This window comes from Monodon monoceros, unplaced genomic scaffold (assembly GCF_005190385.1).
Source record: "Monodon monoceros isolate NGI ecotype Baffin Bay Population unplaced genomic scaffold, NGI_Narwhal_1 Super_Scaffold_21, whole genome shotgun sequence".
In the NCBI taxonomy this organism is placed as follows: Eukaryota; Metazoa; Chordata; class Mammalia; order Artiodactyla; family Monodontidae; genus Monodon; species Monodon monoceros.
Genome location: NW_021703778.1, coordinates 34,475,672 through 34,485,971, shown reverse-complemented (window position 1 = coordinate 34,485,971; position 10,300 = coordinate 34,475,672).

Below are 10,300 nucleotides of genomic sequence, written 5' to 3'. Positions count from 1 at the left end.
GGAGTGATGCTGGCTGGAGGAGAAAGGGAGATGTCTGCTTAGCACATGGGACAGTGATGGTAAGAGGACAGTCAATGACAGAGAGGTTGCCTGGTGAAGGACAGAAATGGATCAGACACGTCGGTTCCTAAAACTCCATCTCTCGGTATGGGCTGTCTTCCCCTTGCGGGGCCCCCCTCCAGCTGGAACTGCAAAACTTTGTCTCCCTCACCACTCACCACTGTCCAGCAGCAGGAGGCACCGACTTGCTGCAGTTCCTGCCTGCATATCTGCCCCCTCAGTTCAGGCTCTCAGATCCAGTGGGTGGGAGGCCCTGTGGGGAAAGAATGGAGCAGATATTTTATTAGATTTTACTTAATTTAATTACAGGCCAGTGTCTTCTTTGTATTTGTTTCATTCAAGAACATTTTAGGGACTTCCCTGGCGGTCCAGTGGTTAAGACCCTGCACTTCCAATGCAGGGGGCATGGGTTCAATCCCTGGTTGGGGAAGATCCCACATGCTGTGCAACGCGGAAAAAAAAAATTATTTTAAATGTTTTAAGTTCTAGTTTTACATGTTTGTTGCAAAACTTTTAAGCAACCCAGAAGTGTGTGTAGTAAAAAGCGAAATCCTCCCCTTCCCCCCACTTTGCTTCCTCCCCTATGTAGCGTCAACCCTTACATACAGTTTGAGACATACTTTCAGATGTTTTCCTGGGCGAACACACACACAAACACAATGAAGTTACACTCTCTATATTTTAATCTACAGCTGAAAAAAAAACAGTTTATCATGGTTACCTTTCTATGTTGATGTATATGTATTTAACTCATTCCTTTTTATCAGCTCCATCATATTCCATTGTATGGATGTTTGATAAGTTGCCAAGTAATTCTTTGGCAAAGAGCATTTGCATTGTTTCCAGTGTTCCAGTATTTCCAAAATAAAAATGCTGAGCTGAACAATGAGCATTCCTGTAAGGTAGAGTCCGAGAGTGGAGTTGCTGGATCAGAGGGCAGCACATCTATAACTGATCAGCAGGTACAGTCAAAATTCCCTTCCCAGAGTCTCTGTGCTCTTATTCTAGTAAACAAACTTAATGAATAACAAGCATGAGTGCCTAAGTCATGTGTACGCCAAATGCCTGTCACCTCACCTCTGCTTGTTATTAGCTGACAATTTGACCTTTGTGATTAACACCCCAAATCACCCCACACATGTTGACATATCTGAGCAGTGCAGGCCCCAGGCCTGGAGTTCCACACCCTCTATTTCTTTCTTTTTTAAAGAAAAATATTTATTTATTTATTTATTTGGCTACACTGGGTCTTAGTTGCAGCACGTAGGATCTTCGCTGTGGCATGCGGGCTCTTAGTTGCGGCATGCATGCGGCATCTAGTTCCCTGACCAGGGATCAACCCTGGGCCCCTTGCGTTGGGAGCGCAGAGTCTTAACCACTGGACCGCCAGGGAAGTCCCCGCACCCTCTATTTCCAGTGTGACTTTGCCTGGAAAGCCCTCCCCATGTTGTCTGCCCCCTCAAACTCCTCCAGAACACTGGCCGTGACACCTCTGCAGACCCTCGCTCTTCCCCCTCTGTGCTCCCATGCATCACTTCACAATTCCTGAATTATTGGTTAGTGTCTCTTTGTCTTTTTTCTCCCAATGGACGGGGAATTCCTGGAAGGCGGGGACTGAGTGCTAGCTAATTATGGAGCGAATTTGACATTATGGAGTGCTCTTTGACAATCAAACGATGATTTCTGAGCATCTTTTTGTTCCTGTTGGTTGCTTTCTGATCACCGCCCCCCCCACACACACCCCACCTCACCCTGAGCCTGGTAGATGTTCAAGCAATGCTAATTGCTGTATTCAGTCATCCCAGAACCTTGTGCACCTAACAGTGATGAAACTGCCCTGGGGGTAGAAACGGGGCAATGGAAATTGGCAAGTGGGTCAGCTAAGGCCATAATATTAGGACTCACTAACAGCCAGTGATGAAGGTTGAAACCTTGTATGTGGGTTCTGCGGAGGGGGGAGGAGGAGAGATCCCAGGGAGTGGATGGAGAGAGAAGGAGGAGAAGCCTGAGAGGAAAGGTGATACCTGAGAGAGGTTAAAGGTCAAGGGGGTAGACTTCCTAGATAGTCAGGGGAGACATAGTCGGGGGAGACTCCCTGGAGGAAGGGGACTTGGTTGGCAGGTAGGCGCAGGTTTGAATCTCAGCTATGCCACTTACAAGCTTGTGACCTTGAGCTTGATATTTAATAAGCAGCTTTCCCAGGTGTCAGGTGAGGATAACAAGGCCTACCTGCTGGAGTTATCCTAAGGACTAAATTAAATCATGCCCCTAGCATGGTGCCCCTAGCACAGAGAAAAGAGCGAGAACATCTCTTTTCTCTGCTCAGAAACCTGTTCAGAGCAATTAGCCATATAGGTAAAATGTCTATCTAATCTCTCCCCTATAAGGTGACCCTCAAGAGGTCCACAGAGATCCATCAGTACTGCCAATACTTTTTGTCCAGACTCAACACTCCCCGCCCATGCCATCCTGATCACGCTGCTCTGAACCGCTTTCCTAAGATAGCACTTGGAGGTGAACACTGGTTCTTCAGCACTGGGGGCACCCTTAGCCACCGCCACTCACTCTGTATCATTCATGAGCATTTACATTTTTATTTTTAATATTCCAATTATGCTGTTGCCTCATAATGAGCTTGTGGTTACCTGAAACTCTTAGGCATTTACTTTCACAAATAAATTTTGGGGCACCAGGTAATTTTTTTTTTTTTTTGCTGCCAGAGTCCATCCTTATTGTTTGCGATCTACCTCGTCATAATTTCAGCCTGATGGCTTATTTTGAATCCTCATCCTTCTGTCCAGAGAAATGTCAGCTAATATGGTTTCCGTAGACAAAGGCAATAGTTCGTCACCATTTCTGTCGCTTTCCTGGTGTTCCCCTCTAGACAATATCCCAGTGTGTTGCCCCCATCCCTGGACTGGTGTGTGATTCCCAGGGCCAAACATAGTGGGACACTTACTTTCTTGATATGAAGGTCCCCTTCTATTTGTCCAGCCTAAGACTGTGACAATTCATGGTTTACGTGGCATTTGTTGTTTAGCAGAATTCTGAGATCTTTTTCATGTAAAATCTTCCATTCATAGAAGCTGCTGCCTGGAATATCATGGGCAGTTTTGAATTTTTATTAAGAATCCAGTGATTGCATTTCCCTATTGCCTGCAGTAACCGTTGCTTGTCGTTTCCAAAAAGGGAATGGGAGAGTTTGGCCGTGTCTGAGCACAGCCCTAATTGGCTAAAGGGGGCTGTCATCTCTGTGGCCAGGCATCTCTCCTGAAGGAGTGGACCTTCAGATTGTGATGGATGAGCAGAGCTTAATATCAAGCCCCAGGGACAAACACACAGCACACTTGAAAATGTCCTGGCAAACATTGCCCAACAAAGAGTGCTTTGGGATCGGCAAGGAATGCGTGCACTCCACGAGTGCTCTCCAGGCAGGCATTTGTGGTTACAGCATGCTGTTCACTGACGGTTTGCTTTTTGGCCCCTTCCCAGCCTTAAATAAATAAAGATGATTTATCATGTAAGACATGGGAGTTTCCCTTTTTAAATCGAAAGTATAGAGTAATGGGAATATAATGGAAGGCTTATTGTCTGGGAAAGGAATGAAATCCTGTCTAACATCATGGCAGTTGGGTCACCCCTTGCATCCTGATCTCTAAGAGGGCTTGAAGTAGGGACTAGAAGGTGTCTAGGAACAAAGGCATCCCCTTTTACTTCCTCTAGATCCTTTTCTTCTCCCCCCACCCCCGTCCCGTCAAAAGCGGTGGAGCCCTACATATCTGGTAGTGACTCAGCTAAATCTCTTGCAGTGAGATGGCCCTCCTTGTAACTCCACTGGAGAGTCCCTGTAATTCCGTGGTGTGTGTGTGTGTGTAATACAGATAAGAGTTTGGACTGGCACTGTCCAAAAGCACTTTCTGCCATGATGGAAATTTTCTGTAATCTGTGCTGTCCAATACCGTAGTCACCAGCCACGTGTGGCTATCGAGCACTTGAGATGTGGCCAGTGTGATGGAGAAACTGAGTTATTGCATTTAATCTTAGTGAATTTTAGGTGGCCACATGTGGCTGGTGGCTGCCATATTGGACAGCATAGCTCTACACCACAGAGCTGGTTTCAAGCCATTTACTCACCTACTCACTCTCTCTGTCTCATTCACGTATTCATCAGAAGTTCTCTTACCAGCTGCTACCTGCCAGGTGCTTAGCTGGAGGCTTATAGCCTTACAGAGGTCATAAGCCACAGCCCCACACTACAGAGAACTTACTGTCTCATGGGGACAAAGGACAAGTAAAAAGATAACTCAGGTGAAGTGTGGAAAATAAGGGAACAGAGGTGTATACAAAGTAGCATTCAGGAAGTCATGTGAAATTCTGTGTCTGAAGGACATTTGGAAAAGGTTCACAAAAGAAGTGATGTTTAACTATGTGTTCAAATAATTATTTCTAAAATCCTGGACTTGACATTTGTTTTTAGAAGGAACCTGGAAGATCCAGCTCTAGCCCAGCCTCAATTTTACCCCCCTTACATTGCTTTTCATCAATGCCTGGCAACCACACCCACAGAAACACATTTCTCTGTTTTGGTATCATCAACAAATCCATTAATCAACCAGCTAATACCAGTAGGAAGTGTGCTTTCAACATAGGTCAACATCCCCACAAGTTCACGGCAGTCATCTAGTCCAATGACTTTTTAATCAATAAGAGAACTAAGGCTCAGAGAGGAAAGCCATTTAGGTAGAGTGCAGACTAGGCACTGCTCAGGAGGGTGGGACAGGTGGTGCTCCAAAACAGACAGGAGATATTTATTGCCAGAAGACAATTCTTGGTCCTTCTTAGTTTAGAAATTAATCAAAAGCATGAGAGCTTAAAAAACAACCAATTTTGGCTATCAGGATTAAAGAACATTTAGTACAAAAATGATACTTAGAATCATATTTGTGTACTGCCCAATGTTCTGATTCCTAAGGAAGGTTAACTTTTTGTCAAAACTGAACGTGGATTTAACAACCTAATGTCTGTATCAGCTATAGTGGAAGAAGCCTTCCCTATCAACTCCCCGACCTCCACCTGGGACCACGCCTCCTCTTCACTGTCATCAATAAAGGATTTCATGGAAACTCAGCTGTCTTTGTACCTCTGACTAAGCTTAGATCACACTCCCATCAGAACCCCTGATTTTCCCTTCCAATGACAGATGGAGGATGAGTGTTTGAAGCAATACAAAGATCAGACAATGTAATTGGATGTGAAAAATAAATAAGAGGAGTACAATATTGGAAAGAGAGACAAGGATGTCATCATTTTAAGAGGGCATAATAACGTACATTATTAGATGCCAGATAAATATAGCTAAAGGAGCATTCTTGAACGCACTGCGATGAAGAAACTTGAAAGAAATTATTAAAAGAGAAATCATCCTTATGAATTTAATAAAAATATTTCATTACACGGGAATAAAACAATTGAGATATTAAGATCTTTTTTGTTTTTTATTTTGAAATACTTTATACACATGATTGAATATATATATATTATATACACACACAAAGCAAAATATATATACATATTACAAGACAAAGTAATGAAAGGGCACATGGTACCCAGAAATACAGAATCTCTAGAAAGAAAACAATATATAAAATATTTTTGGAATATATAAATAAAGATTTGAATAAATAATTATACTATGCTTCATATGGGAAGGCTAAATGTTATTGAAAGAGGATTTTTCTCGGTGAGACGTTTTATAGACAATATAATCAGAATAAAAAAGCCAAGAGACTTATTAATGGAGATATACAAAATAATTTCAAACTTTATTTTAAAAAGCAGAGGAAATATTTATAATAAAATTATTAAAAGTTCGGGATTTAAAATACATGAAAGTTCAAAATAAATAAACATAGGTTAACGGAGCAGAAGAAAAGACCCAGAAATAAACTTGGCTAAATATAAAAATTTATTGTTTAGCATTTTGGAACCAGGAAACAATGAAAGATTATCTGATAAGTGTTGCTGGACACCTAGAAAATTACAGGGGGATAAGTCCATTGACACAACATGCCAAGTGCTTTCAGGAGCTGTGTGTAGAGTGTTTTTTAAACCCAGATGTGCCCCTTCAGGTGTTCACCATCTTGGAGGGGCCATGGGCTGAACAGGCAACCACAGTGCAATATGACAGGTGCTCCAGCCAAAGTAAGCCTGGGTGCTCTGGGAAACACCCAGGAGGTCTCATCCCAGACTTGGGGGCCAGCAGAGGCTTCTTAGAGGAAGAGAAAGCTAGGTTGGGAAGCTAAAGGTGGTGGAATTACCTAGCGGAAAGTGTCGTTTCAAGTGGATGGGTGAGACTGACACCAGGGTGCCTCTGTGACTTCAGAGGTGAAAGGAGGAGACACAGGCGACAGTTCTTTCAAGAATCTTACACGACAGAGGAACAGATAAAGAAGATGTGGCATATATACAATGGACAATTACTCAGCCACAAAAAGGAATGGAACTGGATCGTTTGTAGAGATGTGGGTGGACCTAGACACTGTCATACAGAGTGAGTCACAAATATCATATATGAACGCATATATGGGGAATGTAGAAAAATGGTAAAGAGGAACCTATTTGCAAAGCAGATGTAGAGAACAAATGTATGGACACCAAGAGGGGAAAGGCGGGGTGGGATGAACTGGGAGATTGGGATTGACATGTATACACTACTATGTATAAAATAGATAACTAATGAGAACCTACTGTATAGCACAGGGATCTCTACTCAATGCTCTGTGGTGACCTAAATGGGAGGGAAATCCCAAAAAAGAGGGGATATATGTATATGTATAGATGATTCACTTCACTGTACAGCAGAAACTAACACAACATTGTAAAGCAACTATACTCCAATTTAAAAGGTAAAAAAGAATCTCACACCAACGGGCAGAGAAATAGGGCAGGAACTGGAGAGAGGTGTGGAGGGAAGGAAAGAAACTCTTTATGAAGGAGAGGCTGGAACAGGCTGACATTGTAATGGGAAGAGAGCATACGTGAGGGAGAATTTGAAGATACAGGGGAGAAAGAGAGGGAGAGAGAGAGAGAGAGAAACGTGAGTGTGCGAGGATAAATGATGAAGCTGGATCTCTACAGAGGCAGAAAGGAAGGGATCCAGGGCAGAGGTAGGAGAAATATGTAGACAAGACGGTTTTCTGTTTTTGATTTTTCAGGGGAGGCTGTTTAATGAGCTCTGGGAACACGGCACAGCCTGTACAAAAGCATCAAACTTTGCTCCGTGGGAAAATAAAGGAAAACAGAAAACCCGTTCTTGCTGGGAGAGAGGACAGCGTTTCAGTTGGCTGTAGGAAGGGAGGAATGTTCCCAGGGCCTCAGGAGGGCAGTGGGGGCCTCAGCACCGAGAGCATGGGAGTCAGGGGGTGCACCCTGGGATCTGAAGGGTGAACTTCAGGAGGCTGGGGGTGGACCCCAGAAACGGATGGGAGGATGAGGGGGAGGATGGGTCTGGGAAGTGGGTAACTGTGTGTGGGTGTTTTGTTGAGGTGAAATTTCACAGAGCATAAAAGTAACGTTTTTAAAAAATTTTTTTATTTATTTTTGGCTGCGCTGGGTCTTCGTTGCTGCACGCAGGCTTTCTCTAGTTGTGGCGAGCGGGGGCTACTCTTTGTTGTGGTGTATAGGCTTCTCATTGTGGTGGCTTCTCTTGTTCTGGAGCACAGGCTCTAGGCAGGCGGGCTTCAGTAGTTGTGGCACATGGGCTTCAGTAGTTGTGGCGTGTGAGCTCAGTAGTTGTGGCTTGCGGGCTCTAGAGTGCGGGCTCAGTAGTTGTGGCACATGGGCTCAGTAGTTGTGGCGCACGGGCTTAGTTGCTCCGCGACATGTGGGATCTTCCCGGACCAGGGGTCAAACATGTGTCCCCTGCATTGGCAGGTGGATTCTTAACCACTGTGCCATGAGGGAAGTCCAAAGTAACTCTTTTAAAGTGAACAGTTCAGTGGCATTTAGTACATCCACCCCCTCTATCCGGTTCCAAAACGTTTTCATCTCCCCCAGAAGAAACCCTCTACCTGCCAAGCAATTGCTCCTCATTCCCCCTCACCCCTGTCGCTGGTTACCACCGATCTGCTTCTGTGTCTGTGGATTTGCCTGTTCTGGACATTTAATATAGATGGAATCATACACTATGTGACCTTTCTTGTCTGGCTTCTTTCACTGAGCATAGTGTTTTTGAGGTTCATCCATGTTGTAGTGCATTTCAGTACTTCCTTCCTTTTTGTGTCTGTTTTAGGCTGAATTATGTCTGTCCAAGACTCATACGTTGAAGTTCTAACCACCAGTCCCTCAGAATGTGACTATATTTGGAGATAGGGCCTTTAAAGAGGTAATTAAAGTAAAACTGGTTTATATGGGTGAGCCCTAATCCAATATGACTGGTGTCCTTATAAGAAGAGAGATCAGGACACAGACAACACAGACGGGGACAGACCGTCTGAGGACACAGCAAGAAGCCACCATCTCTGAGCCAAGGTGAGAAGCCTCATAAGAAACCAAGCCTGCCAACACCTTGATCTTGGACTTCCCACCCCCCAGAGCTGTGAGAAATAAATTTATGTTGTTGAAGCCGCCCAGTCTGTGGTGGTTGTTATGGTAGCCCTGGGAAACCAATACAATGGCTAAAATTCTATTGTATGGATAGACCACAATTTTTTATCCACTTATCTGTTGATAGACATTGTGGTTGTCTCCATCTTTTGTGTTGGTTTTTGAGGAGAAGTTGATAGTTTTTTTTTGATGGTTTCTTTCTTTCTTTTTTTTCTTGGCCATGCCATGCGGCTTGTGGGATCTTAGTTCCCTCACCAGGGATTGAACCCTTGCCCCCTGCAGTGGAAGTGCAGAGTCCTAACAACTGGACCGCCAGGGAAGTCCCTAGATAGTATGTACCAATACTAATTTCTAAGTTTTCACCAATGGACCATGGTTATGTAAGATTCTAACACTAGGGGAAGCTGGGTGAAGGGTATATGGGAACTCTATGTTCCATCTTTGCAGCTCCTCTGTAAATCTAAAACTAGTCCAAAATAAAAAGTTTAAAATAATAAAAAAGTCATTCACCAAAGAGGAAATACATTTAGGAGACACCTGCAAGATGTGTATAACAATTAAAAAATCACAGATTTGGGTGTCAAATGTACCAAGTTTCTAATTCTGGCTGCGCTGATTACTAACTGCAATATTGGGCAAGATCCTTTATTTCTCTAAGCTCATTGTTCTCATCTCTAAAATAGGTATCCTAATTGTATATACTTCAATGAGTTCCTAGGAGGAGTGAATGAGAAAATGCAGGCAGAGCGTTTTATCATAGTGCCTGGCATATAAACACTCAATAAATGGTGGTTTTTATTATTATTCTTGCAGGTGATCAAAGAAATGCAGAGTAAAGCAATGTTGACAGACCATCTCACACCTACTGAATCAGCAGATATAATAGCAACAGCAACTATAATCCTCAGTGGCTGAGAAAGTATAATGAAATGGATACAGTCGTAAGTGGTAAACCAGCGTAGCTATTTGGAAAAGCAATGTGGCAATATAGACATAGAAGAGACTACAAAAATGGTCACAACCTTCAACCCAGGACTCCTCCTAATAATTTCCAGGGTTCCAAGTAAGAGTACAATTGGAGCCTCGTATCCCATATGCTTAAATAGTTTTGAGTCATAGATCAGGTTACAAACTGTTAAATACAATGTGTTCTATCCTTCTACTGTGTCAAATGTATTTTCACCACCACCCAAGGCCAGGTTCATGTTTAAAGTTCTCAGACTCCTCGGAGTTCCATATTGGAGTGTGATGACATGGGGAATGCCAGTCGCTGGTCTCCAGACCCATTTTCTTTCTAGTTTCTAGGTCATCTGTCATTGGGGGGGACCTCCTGTGGATGTGTACGGACACCACAGCCCACATGTCCAAACTCTGACCACTATCCCAGGTCCCCTTAGCCATTTCTTGGGTCCAGCTCTGTGCTCGCTATTGATGAGATTGGACCTCAGAAGGTCCAGGTCTGGAGATGAGCTTGGGGCAGGGACTTCTGGGGGTCCCAGGTACCTGGAAGGGGGGTTGTGGACTTCAAGTGGGCATGTTCCTTTGGTCTGGGGATTCCTTACCCTATGGGGAAGGACTCAGCCAGAGGAGTGCTGGAGAGACACCTCTTGCCTGATCCAAGTGTAGTACTGCTTTG